Raw genomic sequence first — 19,468 nt, 5'->3', positions numbered from 1 at the left:
AGTTTTGTAATGCAGACTGTCAGTTGCTCTTGCTGGGAATATAAACAGTTTGAAAGCTAACAGCTATGCTAATTTCTTATATAAGTATCAAGCTTCAGAAATAGGACGTAGTAAAAAAAAGTAGGTGGACAAAGCATGATAATTCATTTCAGGATTATCCAAAGAGGGAAAAAAATCAATGCAAAACCCATGCCAAAAGTCATATTCTTGCTCAAAGGATACATTGAAGCAATACAAGGTTTTGCAAGCATCTTTTGCAGAAGACGTTTCTGTTATAGTGCTGAATCATCCACTGCTTTCTGTGGGTTGTGTTATTGTTACTGAAAATATTATTCTGGGACCATAATAAAAATATGCTGAAAAGTACCTTTCAGATGTATTCATACAGCATCGTTTTCACACTACGAAGTTCTTACAAATCCTTTTTTTTTAATTTAACTTTGGTTTTTAAAAGGTGTGCTGTGAAGAGGACCATTCAACTTATGTACCACATGAAGTCAGACTTTCAGTAGTTCAGACAAAGTTTTTTTTTTAAATGAACACAATGCTGAGATTTAAAAATAAAGACTCACCATATCTAAAGTGAGAAAGGCCCCCCTGATACTGCTAAATTTAGCAAAGAAATTCAATGTGCATTCTACTAACTAAATTAGCTGTGGTCTGAATGAATCTCAGATGAGGAACTTATTTGTATCTGTTCCATCAAGTATTCCCTCTTCAGCTAATTATGCTAAATTGTCAGTTATGAACTTATGGGTGAAACCAGTGAAGAGTATTTGATTTAATAATTTAAAGGCTGCACAGGTATTCCATCAGACAGGATGACGTGGTAATTGAGACTGAGATAAAATACATTATCCAAACTCCACACATCATGCGTAAGTACTGTTAGCATAGAAACTGTTACATTAGGGATGCTCATGACACAGTTGTTCTTATGTCTTATAAAATAAAATATTCCTTTGCATTCTTCTCCTGCAAGCAACCTCCATTATGGCTTTCTGTACTTTGGAGCATGTTCTGATTCAGATCAGAAATCTGAACAAACTCCCAACGCAAACATGTCCTTGAAATAAGGATTCAACTGCCCTGCATCTTTTAATTAGAACTTTTGATAGAGAGATGCATTATACTGGCATCACAACTACAAAGGTACTTCAACTGATAACTTAAAAGAAGTAGGATTCTGCCTACTTGTCCCCAGTCTGAAATTATCGATGTTCCAGGAGGGAGACCTAATCTCAGGAAGTACTTGCAAGGCTCTCTCAGGTCATCTCTAGCTCGAGGAGCAAAGTGCTCTGATTCTCTCCTGCTCTTAGATGTCAAATTCATTTCCTTGGTCTGAACTATACATAGTACAGTCAAGAAACAGAGTCTACCAGAAGGACACTTCCCAGTGGCAGCCACAGCCAAAACTGCAGAAGAAACAACTTGCCCTTGCTTTATCATTATTTTCAAATGAGGTAGCTTCAGGAGGGAAAAACAAACAAATAAACAAAACACACTAAGCTCTTTATTTTAATGTGGGGAAAAGGGGAGAAAGCATGTACCAGTTCTGAAAGAACAAAGATGACATTTGCTGACTTGATGTAAGGATGGTCAGAAAAATGACAGCTGTCCAAGAGAAAGGAAAACAAGCTCATATTTCCTGTTTTCAAAGCTCTGCTCTTAGGCTTTATCAGAATCCAAAACAAGGGAAGACAGATCGTTACTAATACAAAAGTAAGAGATTCTTGACTTGACTTTCCCCTATATTGATCATATAAAGTCCTTGTCTACAGAATTCCAGGATCAGGAAAACACTGTAATGCAAAAAAAGCCATGATAACAAGGCTTTATTTCACGAGTGTCCTCAAAAATAGAGGACTCCTATCGACTATCCACTCCAATAGCAACTTAATCTTCCTACATTGCTTTTCTCTCAAGATACTAACTTGCAGGACTCTAAGAATTTAACCATCTACTGCTGCTTACCTCACTTTAAGGAAACACAGAAGTACACCAAACATGGACTATGCTGAAATCAGCATTTTCAGATGTGCAGCCTCAAAGCTAAGCTCCTAAAACGAGATTTAAACAAGCAAAGTATGTAATTCCTCCTGCTTTTAAATCCATCTCAGCAGGATTTACAGGTACTCACATGGAAGAAAGCGAGGCCCATTTTGGTTATTGGCTGAAGTTTTATATTCAGGAGCATAGTAATTTGTGGTAATTTGGAAAAAAATCTTGATTGGCTTGTATATACTGGAAAGCCTAGTAGGAAAGACACAACTTTTTCTTGTCCTTAGAAAGCTACCAAATACAAAACTCTAAGGCTGTAAAGACAGATTGTTTGCTAACCTTATTCTTGCAGTTTTCAAAGATTATCCTCCAAAAAAACAGAACTAGGAAAGCTAGAAAAGGTCAAAGCTATCAGAACAAGAAAGGAATTTTTATGGATTGACTGTCATGCACTGTAACAAAAAGCCACATTTTTTGGGTAATTATACAGTTCAGAGCAAAGCTTTGAGCCAAACAATAGCTCTGCTCTTCTGAAACAGCATAAACTGAATGCAGCAAAATGTTTATTTCCAATTTGTCAAAATCTTTCCCTGATAATATTATTCAGCCAACAGCATTCCTTTACTGATTACATCCAGGAGTAGATCCAAAAACAATGTACCAGTTTTATGCGTAATCTCATCTCATCAACATCTAAAAAAAACCACACTTATTTATTAATATTATTTATTAAAAAATAATTTATATATAATATATATTTTTATTTAAATTAAATTAAATTTTTATTATTTAAATTTTTAATTTATATATATATATATATATATATATATATATATATATAAAAGTGTTGGGCACAAGAAGCCCCTAGTGAAGAGACGAGCTTAAAACAGAGAATTACTTCTACAGGGAGAGTGACAGACTTCTGGGCTTATATCTTTATGAAACATATATATATATATATATATATAAATAAAACTTTGGCCTCAAAACCTAAAATGAAAAACGGGGGAAGTGAGGAAGGGATAAAGGGAGCAGAGTTACTTATGGAAGAGACTTGAAAAGGAAAGCAGAACATATCTTGTGTCAAGATTTGCCATTGAAATGTAAGATTCCACTCTAGTCATCATCCTCTGTGTCTCCTCCAAAGTGTACTACCTCTACAGTAAGAGTAAGTAGATAAGGTATGTATTTGCCTCTCATTCTTCTCAGTTCACAACCTGCAGTTTATCTCAAGCTGGGGTTGCATGACATTTCATTGTAGCTGTTAGACGTTTGATAACGTCTGGTAGAGGCTCAGAGTGGCAATAAGGGGGAAAAGCAATAATCACATCTTGATATTTATCTGAACTTAACAGAACCAGTCACTCTTAGTGCTTTATCAGCTATGCTCAAATTTAGTATTTCTATTGTCACTACTGTCTTAAGAAACTGTGATAGATGTCCAATTATAATTTTATATAAAATCAGAAGAAACTAAATATATTATTTACCTGCTTATAGATAACTCATAAGTCTATAGTCTGTATACATTAACATTTACTGTCTTCCCATTTTATTTTTTTATTTTTTTTACTCTTTTCCTATTAAATAAGCTAAATGTTTAAAGTTATGCTGAGGTAATGGAATGAGGGCTACTTTATATCTTAACCTTAAAACAGTTGTAGAATGTTACAGAAAGATTCAATCACCTAATATATTATGAAACAAAAGATATAGAACAGGGGAAAATGGCTATTTAGAAAATGTGCTTTAAGGATATAGCAAGTCACTGAAGTTTAACAGTACCATAGAACTATATCGCTAAGAAATTTAAAACAGAAGAAATGCTGAAATACCATTGCTTCAGAAGTTATGTTATTAAACAAAGTTTTAGGGTATTAGAATGCCTCCGAACAGCATTCCAGCACAGATGGAAACAAGACACTGCACATTAACTACCTGAGGTATTGAAGGCAAATAAAAATCTTAAAGAGACTGAGATGAAAGCAAATAGAATAAACAAGAAAGGATGCTCATTCTGTCCAAACACCTCCTTGAGATTGACCTTGAAGTGCTTTAGTATTCTGCCAAAATGAAACATATCTCAGTTGAGGACTGATTGCTTTTAATTTTATTATCATCTAAGACTTTGGTTCTAGTTGCTTATTTTAATTTCTTCTGTAGGACAGTTATGATCTTCACGTGTTATTATTGAATAGATGTAGCTATAAGAATGACATAGACAGGCCTGTACAGGACTTTGCTGTTTCATTAAATTTCTTTACAGAAGACAACAAGCATTTTAACACAGGCCATACATATTTTCCAAGAGAAGTTTTTGAAAAGACGCTTTACCAGATATCTGAAGGAAAGAAAACTCACAGGACAAGAAAAAAGACCTCTCAGATTAAGGAAGAAGCTAAGGGGTAGGAGTTACAGGTCTGTCTTTCTGGTGCAGAGAGGACAATCCCGTAGGGATTGTGGTGTTCAACATCATCATGAAGGATCTGGAAAAGAAGGTATGTACAACAACAGCTGATGAAAGGTGAGATGGGATAATCAGGTCTAAAGCCAGCCAAGGTGAGTAATAAGATATCGAGTAACTGAAAATTATAAAATGGACACTGCTGAAAAACTGTAAATCAACACATATGGAAAAAATAAACTTAAAATATACCTAGCTAAATCAGAGCCCATTGTTACATTTTACCAGTCAGGAAAAAAATCTGAGTCATTTTGGATACTTCTCTGAAAACAGCATTCAGCATCAGCCAAAAACACAAAAATATTAAGAATTAGTAGGAAAGAATTGAGAACAAAATGGAATATGATTGTACTAAGTCCAAATCTTCAACAGTTCTAGTCACATCTCAAAAAGAATGCAAGAAAAATACAAAGGGTACATAGCGAAAAGAACAACAGAAATTGCAAATGGTTTCTATGCAAAAATAGTCCTGAGCTCTTAAACCTGAAAAAGCGATACTCTTTGAGTAGAAACAGGTTAGAAATTAAAAAAAAAAAAAAGTCATGAACTTTTTAAAAGATAACCAATTAATTATTTGCTCACAATTCCTCACAGTACAAAAAGAGGATGCCCAAAGCAGATACCAGGCAGTCGTTTAAAGACAAAAGAAGCACTTTCATACAGTGAGTAATTATATAATTGAATTTGTTATCACAGGAAGTTGTAAAAAGAAGAGCATGTGGGTGAGTTCAAAAAAGGATTAGGTGCATTCAGAGGAGAGGTAATAGCAGTGGTTTACAGCCTCTGGACCCAAAGAGGCTGAGGGCCCAACTCTTGTAGATGGGTATTAAAGATGTTTTCAACCACAATGGATTAGGTGAATGGTTTGTGTGACCTTGATATCCAGTTCTAAACGGTACGTTCCAGAGAACGGTAGAAGCAGGTTCCATTTTTGAAATAAACTGATATTTAGAAAGTCAGAGGATAATTATCTTTATACCCATTGTGAGTATTTAGCATTGCTGAAGGAAGGGATATTACAGCAGAGAGAATAAAATATGGAAAAAGTGTTTTTCATTCTCCCATTGCACATACATGCTAAGACCACAGCCAGGACTAAAATCCTGTTGCCATAGGATAGTATTGAGCTGAATTCCTAGGTTGCCTTCTTGAAGAAATATACACATCTCAGAAGAATGTTTGGTATCTCTCTGCTTTTTAACATTTTAGGTTATTCAATATGAACAAACTTTAAATGTTTTAAAGAGAGTATTTGGGTGGCAGGTCACGGAACATATTTTCAGTTTTATTAAAACAATTAAGGATCATCATACAAGTAGTACTGAACTTTGCAGGAGAAAAGAGAGATCCAGCATTTTTCAAACTTCACACCATCTTACATATACATAAGCATATGCATACACATGATAGATGACATTCTCAATTGTATAGCTGTATAAAACAAATTCCATTTTACTGTGGTACTATTTAATAGAAAACATAGGTGAGAACCAGTAAAAATCATCTTCCCATCTGTCTCTCCCCAGCAGATCAAGAAATAGACTTGTAGAAAGGTTTTTACACACACACACACACACACACACACTCTTACAGAGGATTATTATGCAGTTTTCTTTCTTCCTTATTATCTCACCCTACCATTTATACATATATATTTAAACTTTGCCATTGCCTTACCTATCAGATATATTGCACAGTACTGCCTACACTTCTGCTCCAAATGCCTCACATGTGGCTGAGTCAGAAAAAACATGAGTTTGTTTTTATCAAATCATCTGTACAAACTGAAAGGAACAAATCAACCATTTTGAGACAGGCTGAAAATAGCTCTTCTCTTTATTTAATATTTGTTTCTAGTTCAGCCAGTATAAGTCAGGTCTTGGTAGTCAGTGAAATGTTAAAAAAACAAATTGCTCTCAGATATGACGGATGACCTTCCCTCCTGAGGCATTCAAATTTTGCAAAAAATATTTAGGCTGACTACATGGTATCAGTCACATGATTTCACAACTTCAAAAGCTGTTTCACACTAAGTAATCTTTTTCTGGCATACTTAGTAAGCTGGACTTGCATGAGAAATTACACAATGTGATTGCTTTAACAATGGAAATATAATATATATCATTATAACTCTTCATGCGCTATTGCTATATTCTACTGCATATGCTAACTGTACATAGACTGCTAACAATCCTTGCACAAGATCAAAGCCAAACTGTATTTAATTCTTGTCTGTAAAACTCTGTAAGCACTCTACTTTCTTTTCCACTAATGAAACGCACAATCAAAGCTTCCACTCAGTACAGAAATGCTCCAAAGAGACAACCCTTATGTTTTGTTTATCTTGAAGCTTCAAAGTTTTCTTTGCACCAGATTGCTGCAACACAAAGATAAGTATTGTGCCCTTCACCTTAGGGGTTATATCTTGGCCTCCTGTTGTAAAGGCTGCAGGGCAGACTAAGCAATCAAAGCTCACTAACATCAAATCTTGGTAGTACAGACAATCAAAGGAACATGATAATAGGCAGGGAACTCTTCTACTTTATAAATACCTACTACACTTCATTCACAGTCTCTGAATATCTACTTGACGATTACCTTCACTCCAATGACAGCTACTCAGAGAGCAGCAAGCATCTGTCTTTTGGAATTGTCTCTCAACATAAATGTGTACATTAAGGGACTTAAAGTTATTTGTCATTCCTAAAAGAAAGTCAAAAACCTAACCCACTGACATCGCAAGAGATTTTCTTGGCTACCCAGAATTTTGCCAATAAGAAATTCTTGGGGAAAAAAAAGAAAAAAAAAAAAAAAAGACAAATGTCAACTCTTGATACTAGACTAGTGAGGAGTTGCAATACCATCTCCTTTTCAGCCTAATAATTTTAAGAGAAACACCATGTTTTCCTAGAAATTCATATAATTTTCCAGACTTTTACTGTAAACTTCAGCTCTGTTGTCTAGTATAGCCTTCATTATCCTGCATTTTCTCAAGCTACATGTCAAAATGCATGATGGTAGCTTTATATGAAACAGCTCACAAAACCAAGTAGTAAAATTTTGTTTTGAGAAAGTAACCAAGCAAAAGTTTGAAATCCTGATGATAAAAGTTTTTAAGTTTATCATGGAAGAGGAGAGTAAGTATAATAATTGACAAGCATCATTTAGAATGCCATGCCAAATTGATTTGGACAGGAATATGCTCTTCTAGTTCACTACCTCTTCAGTTGAGGCATGTTAGACACAGATTAAATCATACCTGAATAGCTCACTAACTATAAAGTTCTCAGTACTGAGAACCTGTTCCACCAATCTATAGCAATCCTAACATAATGCAGATAAGTGATCTAAGATTAGGGATATTGATGGTTTTTTTTGCACACATATTCTCAAAATGGAAACTGCAAACAAATGACTAAGGAAAGAAAATGGCCTTATGTCACTAAATAATTTTAAATTATTTGCCTCCATTATAAAATTTTGCTGTGTTTCCTTTTACTGGCTGTCAAGAGTAATTGCATTAATATTTTTATATTTTTTTTTAAGTACATTACATTTTATTTTTTATAATAAATTCAAGCAACAGATTTTTTTTGTAAAGGAAATATAAGTAAATTCAATCTACCTTGTACAATTGTTTCCATAGTCACTTTTACAGGCATGCTTCTTATTTAAACTACTTAATTTCAGTTCTTATCTTTGACCCGGAAAGCAATTCTTATGAGATGTTTATCATCTTTATCATGTATGTATTTCAAGTTCAAAGCCTCTGTGATTCAAACACAATGTGTTAGCATCAAGCATTTAGAAGGCTATATTTTCTTCCAGTTAAAATTATTGGAATTGAGAACCTTATTAAACAAATATCCACATACATTTGCTACAAATTAGGAAAAAAAACATAACTTGATCGTTCTATCACTACAATGGCTACTTCAAGGAAAAAGGCATTTGTAACTTCTTAATTCCCTTCATCAGTCTTCTCTTTTATCCAAATCTCCAGTCATCCAGGCTTCAGTCATTGGGAAACCATCTTCCCAACAGCTTTGCCTCACAAATTGAAAGAAATGAGAAAGCTTGAACAAATAGAATCACTAGCATTTGTATAGATGCTTCAGGACAACATGCTTCACTATTTTTTTTCATATCTTTCCTTTATTTCTTCTTTATAATATGCAACTATGAGCAAGCAATGCTTGCAACACTAGCTTAAGAAACAAGATATAATGCTTTTATACACTTAAAAATTATCTTTAATATATCTAAATTTAAAAGAAGACCAATGACACTATTTGATCTGTGTAAATAAGATGATGTCAAATTGCGCTGAATGTGTTTCTAAACCATGTAAAGATTTTTTCCAATACAAACTTTTTGTTGTTGTTGTTAATGTTTCTTAGTCAGTGCAATGTTTATTTTAATTTCCATGGTGCTTAATGGCAACCCAACAAATTCATTTTCTAAGTGTTCCCTCGAAGTGTTTTCTGTTTTTAACCCTCTTGCAGATAAAAGTTTTTTTTTCTTTCTTTTTTTTTTCCTCTCCAGAACAAAGAGGATAAAGTTAAAGTTATTAACTGAACATGACATTCCTGTGTTTTATTAAAGGAAATATTTACATTCAAAGCCATAGCCAGCTATTCTTTTTTCCTCTTTTTTCTCTTTTTTTTAGCCAGTTAACTCAAAGAAATGATTAAATGATTTCTGGAAGAAACAACAACAACATCTAGAAAAAAAAAAAATGAACAGGAGTACTACATTCCCACCCCCCCACCCCCCAAAAAAAAAAAAAAATCCCATAAAAATCAATTTGCTAACCTTTGTGAATGGTACCACATTTTTAAAATTATTTTTTATCATTCATATGAAAGAAAAACACTTAAATTCTAAATGCACGTAAGCTTGCTTTTGAACTAAGTTGAAGCAAAAAACAAATTTCAATCACATGGCTTGTTTTATTTACAACCCTAAGTGAACAACGTACTGCAGAACCCTGTGAATGTTCAATTACAGAGTAACCACTTACATAGTGGTAGTGCTTTTAATATTAAAACTATGTCGTCTCCCTAATTTTTGCAGCAAGGTGGAATAATGGCAATTTCAGTTAGTTCGTTCATCAGGTTCATGCTTGGCCTTCACTTGCATTCCTACAACTATGCCAAAACAAAACCAAGCATCAGTAAGTTCCTCAGGCATCAGTAAGTTCCACATGTTTTCTAGTTGATTTACTATACAAAGGTATGCAGAAATGATTTAATTGACTTCTGAGAAGCTACACAGCTGTAACCTTTACTCTGATGGGTTAATATTCCTTAAGGAGGTCTGCATATTGAAAACATGTTGAGCATGTTTTACATTGGTGTAGTACATTACTTAATCTTTGTAATTGCATGAAACATAGAAACTTCACCAATCATTATTTCATAGCACAAATGCAATAGAAAATACTAGAATTGTGTGTTTAAGGCAGCTAGGGATGCAATAGTTCAGTTTGGAACTGATCAAGAGATGTGATTCTTCACTGTGTATGTCCCTGTACATCATTCACTATATCTTGCAAATGTTTTGGTAACGCCTTTTTTATTTTTAATTTTTCATTTTATTTTATAAGACCACCTAATTAAGAACCTCAGAACATGCAAAGTACTAGCAACATAACCATATTGATAAACACTTATTTGGAAAAGCTGAAGAATTAAGATTTACCATTGTGAAGGAGAAATGATCACTTTACAAATCAGTTGGGTGATATTGGCCATATCTTACTTGTTCAACTGTACTGATTATTAGACATTGGTATTATGCAATGCAGCTTTAGGATAGGTCCTAATCATTAAAGTATACTACAATTAAAGTCAAAACATTATCTAATTATCTAATAACCTTTCTGGTCTTGTGCTTTTCTGAAGTAAATCTCACCAAAACTTATACTTTTCAGTTATCAAGAATGTACAGTCCCATAGAGAGTTTTATGAGCTAACTTCCATTCCTGAACATCCAACAATGAATTCCCACTGAGTTCAGCGCTCCTACATTTGGTGGTTACAGACAAAAACATAGCTTTTGATTGCTAGTTAAGCAATTCAACAATGATTTTCTGTTTGTTTGTTTTCTAGTTCATTAACTTCAGTGTCTGATCTGGACTAAAAAGTATTCACATTGTCACAGACAGTAAGCTACCATCTGTCTCAATAAAAGTGTTTATACACAGGAACTGTTGTTATACAGATATTTCCTTAGTGTTCCATATCTTCTAGTGTATACTATTTATTTTGATGAGCAATTTAATTAAATTGATTTATTGAGCAGCACTCACTTTAAAAAACTAGTGAATGCGCACATACATGTTAATCAATCAAAATGGCTGTGAAATATTTTTAAAAGTTAGCAGAATAACAAGTAGCTGACCTACGTATCTCTTATATGCACAAGACTCCAATCAATCTCACTGAATGAGACCCCAAATGAGAATATTTCAAGTTACAAATAATACAACCAGAAAGCCAGGTATTACCTATAAGTGGATTTCAAGGTCAGGAACTGTCATGGTCAACACAGTGCCCTAGAGAAGGTGCACAGATGAAGAAAGGACAGTGAAAATTCAACAGAGTACCTGTTGGAATGCTGTAGGCCAGAGCTTCCTGTTTTAAGCAGAAAAAGAAACAAATTTAACATTATCTAGACAAAAAGGTTTTGTTCGTTTCTAAGCAAAACAAATAACTCCTCCCAAACAGATAAAGCAAAGGAAGAAAACAGGATGCTAACGTAGGTTAATTTCTTTGAAAAAATCATGGAATAACTTATCAATTACTAACAGAAAGTATCTCATCTGTTTACTTAAGAACAAATGAGAACTTGTTCTGACATTTTTAAATGAGTTTATTTCAACAGAAGGGGCCTTGGAATTCCTAAAGTGAGATGAAGAAAGCTGGGGGGGGAGGTGATATTTTATTTATTTATTTTTGAGCAGGATCAACATCTCCCTTCAATTTGTAAGCATCTGTTTGATGCCAAGACTTTCCCAATGTTATTTTGAACCCATGAAAGCAGAAGCAAAGAGAATGAAGTACATGTGACCTGACCTATTAAACAAATTTGCATACTGAGCAATCCTCAGACTATAAAGGAAAAGAGGCTGCATATTATAAAGGAAAAGCTAAAGGTATGACAGGGGATAGCAATCAAAAGTTATGTTTATGTCCGTAACCATCAAACATAGAACTGAACTCAGTGGGAATTTATCACTGGAGGTTCAGGAATGGAAGTTAGCTCATAAAAAGATACCTAAGGGAGCAGGTTCGAGTGAGCAGTGTCTGTGACATGGAACTCAGAGTCTCCGCAGCCTTGGAGCTTGCGCACTGACCTTCAATATGCATGAACATTTAGGGGCATCATTAGTGGAAAACCACTTCAGATGCATGGAAATTTTTCAGGGAACAGATTCTTGACCATCAGCTGCCCTCTTCAAATAGCCAGAAAGAGGATCAGGGCTGCTCTCTCTGGATAATACTTTATTGTCCCTGGCTGAGGTTCAAAACATCTGTTACATAAGGAAAGACTGATTAAAACAGGGGCCTCTTCCTGGACAACTGACATTTATTTGCCATGGGAAGAACCTGTCCACTAACAACATTCCCATGAGTCTGACTGAAGAACAGACCAAGTAGAGTCTACAGCCTGTTCCCAATGACTACAGAAACCTAAGCCCTTTCCCCTTTAGGTACTGCGGCATTGCTGGAAAAATCTGCAAAAAGGATAAGGGTCTGCTCCACAGTCTAACAGTGCTCTGCACTGCTTTGGAAAGAAGACAGACATAAAGACTGCCACCAACTATTAGAACTCAGTGTGAAATCACAGAAGAGTTATCAGCATGTAGTTTTCATGATCTGTGCTTCACAAAAATTCATGAAAGCCTTCCAAACTGAAGTTCAGATATCAGTACACAAACAGATCGCTTGTAACCTATGTCTCTCCACATTAGGAAAATAGGAAAAGAGCTTTTTCTCAAGTAGCTGAACTGAAATACTCAAAGAACAAAATCATTAAAATAACAAAACCTGTATCTTCTCTCACCCACCAAAATTAATTCCACTTGTCTCCTAGTCTCCTGCCAGTCTGAAGGGGCAAAAGACCCTTGCTGTGCCTTGTTTTGAGCTTCACGCATGCCAGGTTTGCAAACAGCTGGTCAAACAGAATCAGTGATCATTTCAGCTCACAGTGCAGCTTTTTCCCTTCAGCAGCACAAAGCTGGGTCTCTCCTCTTGCCACACCAGATCTTTTCACTAAATCTATTGGAACTTAATACTTTTGAGATCCTCTCTGGCCAAACTCAACATATTAGATGAGTTCAAAGGCTAGTGGGAGGGAAAAGAGGGAGGACAGGGAGGAAGGGGGAAGGATAGCTGGCTGACAACCAGAAAAACAGCATGATCTTTATTCCACAGAAAACAAAGCCAAAAATAGATTTGGGAAAGAATACATGCATAGCTAACAATTAAAGAAGGCTAGTGGCCGATACCTAACAAGAAATGCATCTCTAGCCCACAGGCACAAGGTGGTTTTTTTTTTTTTTTTTTTTTTTTCTCTTGCAAATAAGCTTATGTAGCCAGATTGGTGTCTGTTCAAGCCCATCTGTTCCTGCAGTAACTTGAAGCTGGTGAGCAGTTTCAACCAAAGCTGACCCAGGGAATGGCAGGTATCATGATGCTTGTTTCTCCATGGCAGATGCAAATTCAGGAATAGAGCATCCAGAACAGACTATACAGAAGAGCTTTGGAATACAAAATAAATTTATGTTATTACAATTGGGGTGAGAATGCTATAGGTACAGGACAGTGTCTTATTTCAGGTACTTGACAGTTCATTAAATTTAAAAGCTACAGTTTCACACATCTCCTCTTCTGCTCCCCCTGCCCCCTCCCTTTCAAGTCAGGTTGTTCATATAACCACATATTGTCAACTGTAAAATTTACATTAGCGTAAATGAAGCATAGAAATACCACAAATGTATCAGTGGTGGAAATATTTATTAGAGTCCTCTCAAATGGACTTCAAAGCTTACATTAAGGAAAACACCTGAAATACTTACGTAACTGTTGTGAATTAGCAGCATCACATTCAAACTGAAATGCACAAACATTATTACAGAGTTTGAGTCAACCTCAACTGGACCTTGAAGTTTCTTCAAGCAATGAAAAACAGAACAGAATAGTTGTGTTGCTTTCAAACACTGTCCCAGTTTTTTTGAAATCTTCCTCAGTAGAATAGAACAAAACGTAGATGACTGAAATAACAATGCAATCCCACAATCCCATCCTGAGATTAGAGGTACCAATTTTCTGTTTTTATAAAGGAAATTGAGTTTCCTGCTTTCTTCAAAAAGCAAGTGAATGTTGAAGGCATCAAGCCCCAAAGAGATAAAGATTCTATCAGCTTTTTTTTTTTTTTTTTTTTTTTTTTTTTTTTTTTTTTTTGAGAGAGAGAGCAGGATTCCCATAGCTGCTTCAGGATCAAGGGCACTTTAGACTGTCAACTGTACTATCAGAGACAAAACGTATACTGCCTGCTGCACACCGTATGCTGATTTTCACAGTCGTTACGAAGGGACAGGAAGAATTCAGACAAAAACATTTTCAGCAACTTGTGTTTCACTGAAATGGGAAATTGCTCAAAATATTGAGCTCTGTCACACAAGCAATCAAGAAGCAATTGAATCAAGTACAACTGTCCCTTTTGACACAGCCACACTGGGGTTTGTACACTTAGGCCACATTTTGCACATAGATGACAGCACAGGGCACCTGGAACAACATGGCAACTTTCTCCTCTAATATGAGGGTCTTTGTCATCCTCTCAGTCCAACAATCTCCCTGTCCCAGAAAGGGTTGGAAATAAACTGTGGCAATTCGTACATCATTTTTGATAATTTTATTGCTATAGCAACTGAGTGTAGGCATTTAAACATAGCAACAGACTTTTTATAGCACTTTCTTAGATGTCAAAGTGGCATGTTGTTTTATTTTCTAAGCAGATGCTCAGAAGATAAGTATACAAGATGATTGTACAGTATCCACTTCAAGAAAGGGGAAAAAACCTAACTTCACGCATTACTTTAACCTTTAAATCAGAGATAAGCATAAGGCACATTGTGAGTTCAATAGATTTTGTCCTGAGAAAGTGTATCACTGTAACTATCATCTAAAATCAAGGTTAGATGAAAATGTTATGTCAATTTGTGCCTTTTTTTTTTTATATATAAAGATGAAAAAGAAACTTCTCAGATGCTACTGTGAAGGGAAGAACATTTAATAAAGTCTGATCTTTACCTGCTAAGTAATGGGGAAGGGAAGGAAAAAAAAATCTTCATATTAGGTGGCAGCAGATTCTGAGTAGGGATCAAAACATATTGAGACAGACTTTTAGTTCATGTACACAGGCAAAGCTCTGAACATTCCAAACGCAGAAGGAGTGATTTACAAAAAGTGAGTCTGATCTGCCATGTGGTTTAAGTAGTACTATCCATCATTTCCATAATAAAGCCTACTTTTCCCTGGTATAGTGCTGGGGAGGGGAGAGGGCTTCAGCACTTTAGAATTTTTACAAGTGATTAGTGAAAAAGGACACTTGTATTAATTTAATGTAATTTCCAAACACCTTCCTAGACATGGAAATACCAAGCTGCAACTGTACAGATATCCCGAAGAATCTTTAGTTATTATTCACCTTTCTGTTATGGTTATATGTCAACTTTGTATAGAGTGGGATGGTTGATGTTTGCCATTTTACCAACAAAAACATTTTAAATCTGTTAAACAGGAAATGTCAAAGAACAAAAATCAACAGGAAATGTGAAAAACTTCTTAGAAGGGTACAAAATTGTTAATACTCCAGTGAGTCTATTCCTTTAGGACACAATATATGCATTTTGGAACAGACAGTTTAATACTGTGCTTTATGCAAGAGAGACTTCTAACAGACCCCAGAAGCTCAGCACGTAGAAAAAATTGAGTTTTACATGCTGAGACTTGAGAATGCATCCCACAAATTCTTCCTCTGACCTTCAAATATTTTTTCAATTAATTCAGTGAGTAAACAGAGCAGTTTTCAAGTCTTCTAAGTTTGCTTTAAAATACCAAAATTCTTGGGAATTTAGATATATCTACTTGTTTTTCTACAGTCTGCTCCACAAACTACTGTACTTACTAAAAACAGCTTTTAGAGCAATCCTGATAATTATACCTGTCAAAGAACAGGAATGATAAATTTAACTGCAACAACCCTTGGGGAAGTTAAGATGATAGGCACAACTATACTTGCATAGGGCACTAACAATATTTAGATTTGCTCACAAGATTTGCCAGTCTGAGATGCTGTACAGGGCACTGACTTGACTTTGCACCTCCTCCTGGGACAAGCTCCACCCTCCACTGCAACTAGGCCACTAATTATATTGAGCCATTTTCATGAGCCCCGAGGTCAGCCACATTCATTCACTATGGAGAAAGAAAAATACAGGAAATTCAGTGATTGTAATTGGGAAGCATGTGTGTATTTTTATACATTGTTAAAATATTTCCCTTCCTCTCCACAAGCTGTCCTTTGCCTTACAGTTACACTTCTTGTTTGATTTGTGTTCAGCAGCTAGGCCACAGTTCAGCACAACTTTGGAAGTTTTAACAGGAATTTTTATTCTACGTATCTTACTTAATATTTTACTATATGTGCACATGTGCACACACACACCTTCACTGATTTTAAAAGCAAAAGTTCAGAGCCATATTCCCTATGCATTATCAAACACTTTGCATAATTAAACAAACATTAACAATTTTACTCTGAAGGGAAGGCCCTAGCCCAAAGCAATTGCCATATGACCCACCACCACAGAGTTTGCACCATAAATCCATTTCCAGGATGCAGAGCCTTACAAGTGGTACAGGAATCTGTGCAACTCTTTCATAACTCACTTTTACCCCCACTATTTGTTATATTAACTTTCCAGTTGCTTTGCTGTCTGCAGAAATTGCAAGAACTAACACAGACCCCAGTATATAGTGGCTCTGGATGATCATCATGACAAATATATTTGCATACAAATCAGGGGAGAACACAGTGATTCTAAAGTATTAATTTGTGCAAAGACAGGACACAACCAAATATGCTTCAACAGTAGCTAAGAAAATTTCATGTTTACATACGCACTTGACATATGTTACCTGTCAAGTTTGCATGTTTCCATTCCCTCTTCTTTTTCATTTTCACTGCTTCAAACAAAGTGTTAGAATATATATTATATATATAAATAAACACTTTTTTTTTTCCTACAAGCCTTACTTGTCCAAGCCCATAAGTGATCATACATACACTATTGCAGGTCCCTGTTGACTTGTGATAGCTAATGACTTTTTTTTTTTTTTTTTTTAATATTTAAAAGCTTGTAAAAGTTGTAGCAAATAGTAAGGCATTCTTGACTTCAGCTATTATTTTTTTTTGTTTTGTTTTATTTTTTAATTCTTTCACATACTTATCATATTTGGTATTACCTATTTAAAATGAATTTCTGAAATGATTTTCCAGATCATAAAATCAATATAAAAAAAAAGAAAAATTAAAAAGCCTTTCACGTCCACCTACTGAGAAGGACTAAACCTAAATGATGTTACAGCCTAAGATCTCCAACAAAAGCTGAGGCTACTAGCCCACTTGCTCTAAATATAAAAATCCTTCCCTTATTTTCAGAATTCTTGGGCTCCACTTTCCAGGGAGAGACTCAGTTGTTATTTTAAAGTCATTTCACAACAGTTACAGTTTTAGTTCTCCTTCACAAACCACTATACATGCCCATAAGCAATAATTCATGTCTTGAGTCACTCGTGTAAAAGCTTATAAAGATCCATCACCAACTCTTACATTTCCTTTCTGACAGCACAAGCGAGATCCAAAACATCTATTTGACACACTTTTCAAAGGAAGTACAAGAGCAGAACACATCAACCAATTTCTTCTGTTTAGTTTACAGGAAGACAAAATCAGGCTGGGAGAAAGATCTTTCTCTGCCCACGTGTCCCAGATTTTTAAAATGGCCCACAAAAAAAAGGGCAAGTATTTTCTTAACCCTTCCACTCACAAGCCACTTGATGCTTTCTTTGCCTGGACTTGTACAATTCCGTAGGAATAGTGACTACATGAGACAGAACTCCATGATGTATAAGGAACGTACAAGCATGATTCGTGACATGAAAAGCTTTCACAGCTGTCTCTTTTCAGTACCAATTCCTTATATCTCACCTGCAATACTCTACCTTATTCAGCATTTGGAAAAAGGATTTCTCACCAAACTAACACTAGAAGCTGTCATGGAGCAGATTGGAACCGTGTTTACCATCAGCTTCTTCCATCCTCCTTTTGATTAATTTTTTTTTCCTACTTTTGTCCTAGATACATAGGACTATAGTTAGGGTTTATACCACTGTTAAAAACAACTTAAACATATAAAAACTAGAAGGCAAGGAAGTATGCAAGTCTTTGTCAACAACCGCCTTAAGCTTGCAGCTTAATCCAGAGGGCTGCAAAGCAAATGGCTTTAAATTAAATACACTGATAACCCTAGGTCCCTTAGCAGCACACTGGTGTGAATGCAGGTTTCACTATGCACAAATAAGCAACCTGTACTTTTCGTATCAAATTATATATCATCATGTCATCTCTACAGAAGACAGACTTGCTCATGGGTGCTACATAATACATTTTAAATTATCAAAGAAGGATTGCACACTCTGAGAAGAACAACAGTTGCTGAAATACCATGTTTTAGAAATACACAGATCATGCTTGGATGACTTAAATACATTAGTTATTCTAGTCCAACTAGAATAAAACTAAAACTTTGTTTTCAACAAAGTTGAAAATGACTATTTATTAAGACTTAAATGCCTTCTAAACACCATCGAAACTGAGTATACTCACACAAGTTAAAGAGGTGTATAAAATATCACCAGTTAAGTAATGCACGCAAGACCAGCAAGTCAGGATAAAGGCATTAGTAGGCTTGAAAACTACAGGAATATTAAAAAAAAACTTAGGACTCCCAGTATTCAGCATTTAATATATCAGACTTTCTTAATTTCCACTGTTAATTCTAATTGCCTAACAGATTTCTACGGGATTTGTCATTAGATTATAGAGCTCCAGGCTTCGTATAATTGTTGATTTAGGGTATAATTGTGATATAAAACATGAAGATTAGCCAGGAGATCAAAAGTAGTACATTGTTTACCACTAATGAGAGTCTAGAGAAAAACTAATTATGAGCTTTGCAACATTATAAACAAGACGCATTCATCACATTCTCTTGAAGGTGGATTAAGTGAACTTCCCTTAGACACAGCCCTTTGCCATATCAAGTATAAACGCTGTAGCAGTTAGTACTTTCAGAAAACATTGTCTATGCTCAGAACTCCTAATTATCCCAGTCTTTGCATTGCATAAACTAATTTTACTGCTTAATCACTCCACAAGGAGGAAAATTTTCTGATGATTGCGGAGGATTTTTCACCAGATGGGACCGTGCTATATGTGATCTGAAAATTTGTTGCTAATAGGTTGGTAACAGAAACCTGTCTTCAATTTCAGCTAGCATTTCCTTGTAACGTCCTCATTCTTACATGTTATTTACATGCTGCTGTCTGAAGAAAGCCACATCCTAACATACATATTAGATGAAAAACAAAAGTTCGAATTTGCCGAGAAAACACAAAATGCTTCTCTGCAGAATAGCTACCAAACAGCACAGACAAAGCTGAAGACTGAAATACTGGAAATTGTAAACATTATGATTTTTCATATTAAAGCAAGCATACTTTAATATTAAAAGGTTGTTTTTTGTTCTCCCGCCCTCTTCCCCTCATACAGCATTCTAATTAGACAACTTCAAGGTATTAATTTACCTCTAATAGGATTAAAACCAAGCATAGACTGTATAAAGGAATGGCTCCGGAAACGTCTTTT

General features: G+C 35.2%; 1 protein-coding gene across 17 annotated transcripts in view; it reads right to left on the bottom strand.

The window, feature by feature from the left end:
* The window catches only part of IRAG1 (inositol 1,4,5-triphosphate receptor associated 1), a 97,363-nt gene that overhangs the window by 47,158 nt on the left and 30,737 nt on the right, over window positions 1-19,468 (bottom strand). Inside the window, exon 1 of one of the 17 annotated variants that reach the window (XM_084521567.1) lies at window positions 10,977-10,997. The exons of the other annotated variants lie outside the window; for them this stretch is intronic. The gene's annotated coding sequence lies outside the window, so the exon portion shown is untranslated. Of the gene's footprint in view, window positions 1-10,976; window positions 10,998-19,468 lie in introns of those variants that run through there. 17 annotated transcript variants of the gene reach the window in all.

Source organism: Aythya ferina (assembly GCF_964211825.1).
Source record: "Aythya ferina genome assembly, chromosome: 5".
In the NCBI taxonomy this organism is placed as follows: domain Eukaryota; kingdom Metazoa; phylum Chordata; class Aves; order Anseriformes; family Anatidae; genus Aythya; species Aythya ferina.
The sequence above is the reverse complement of the archived record's forward strand: the minus strand, read 5'-3'. Positions and strand labels throughout refer to the sequence as shown.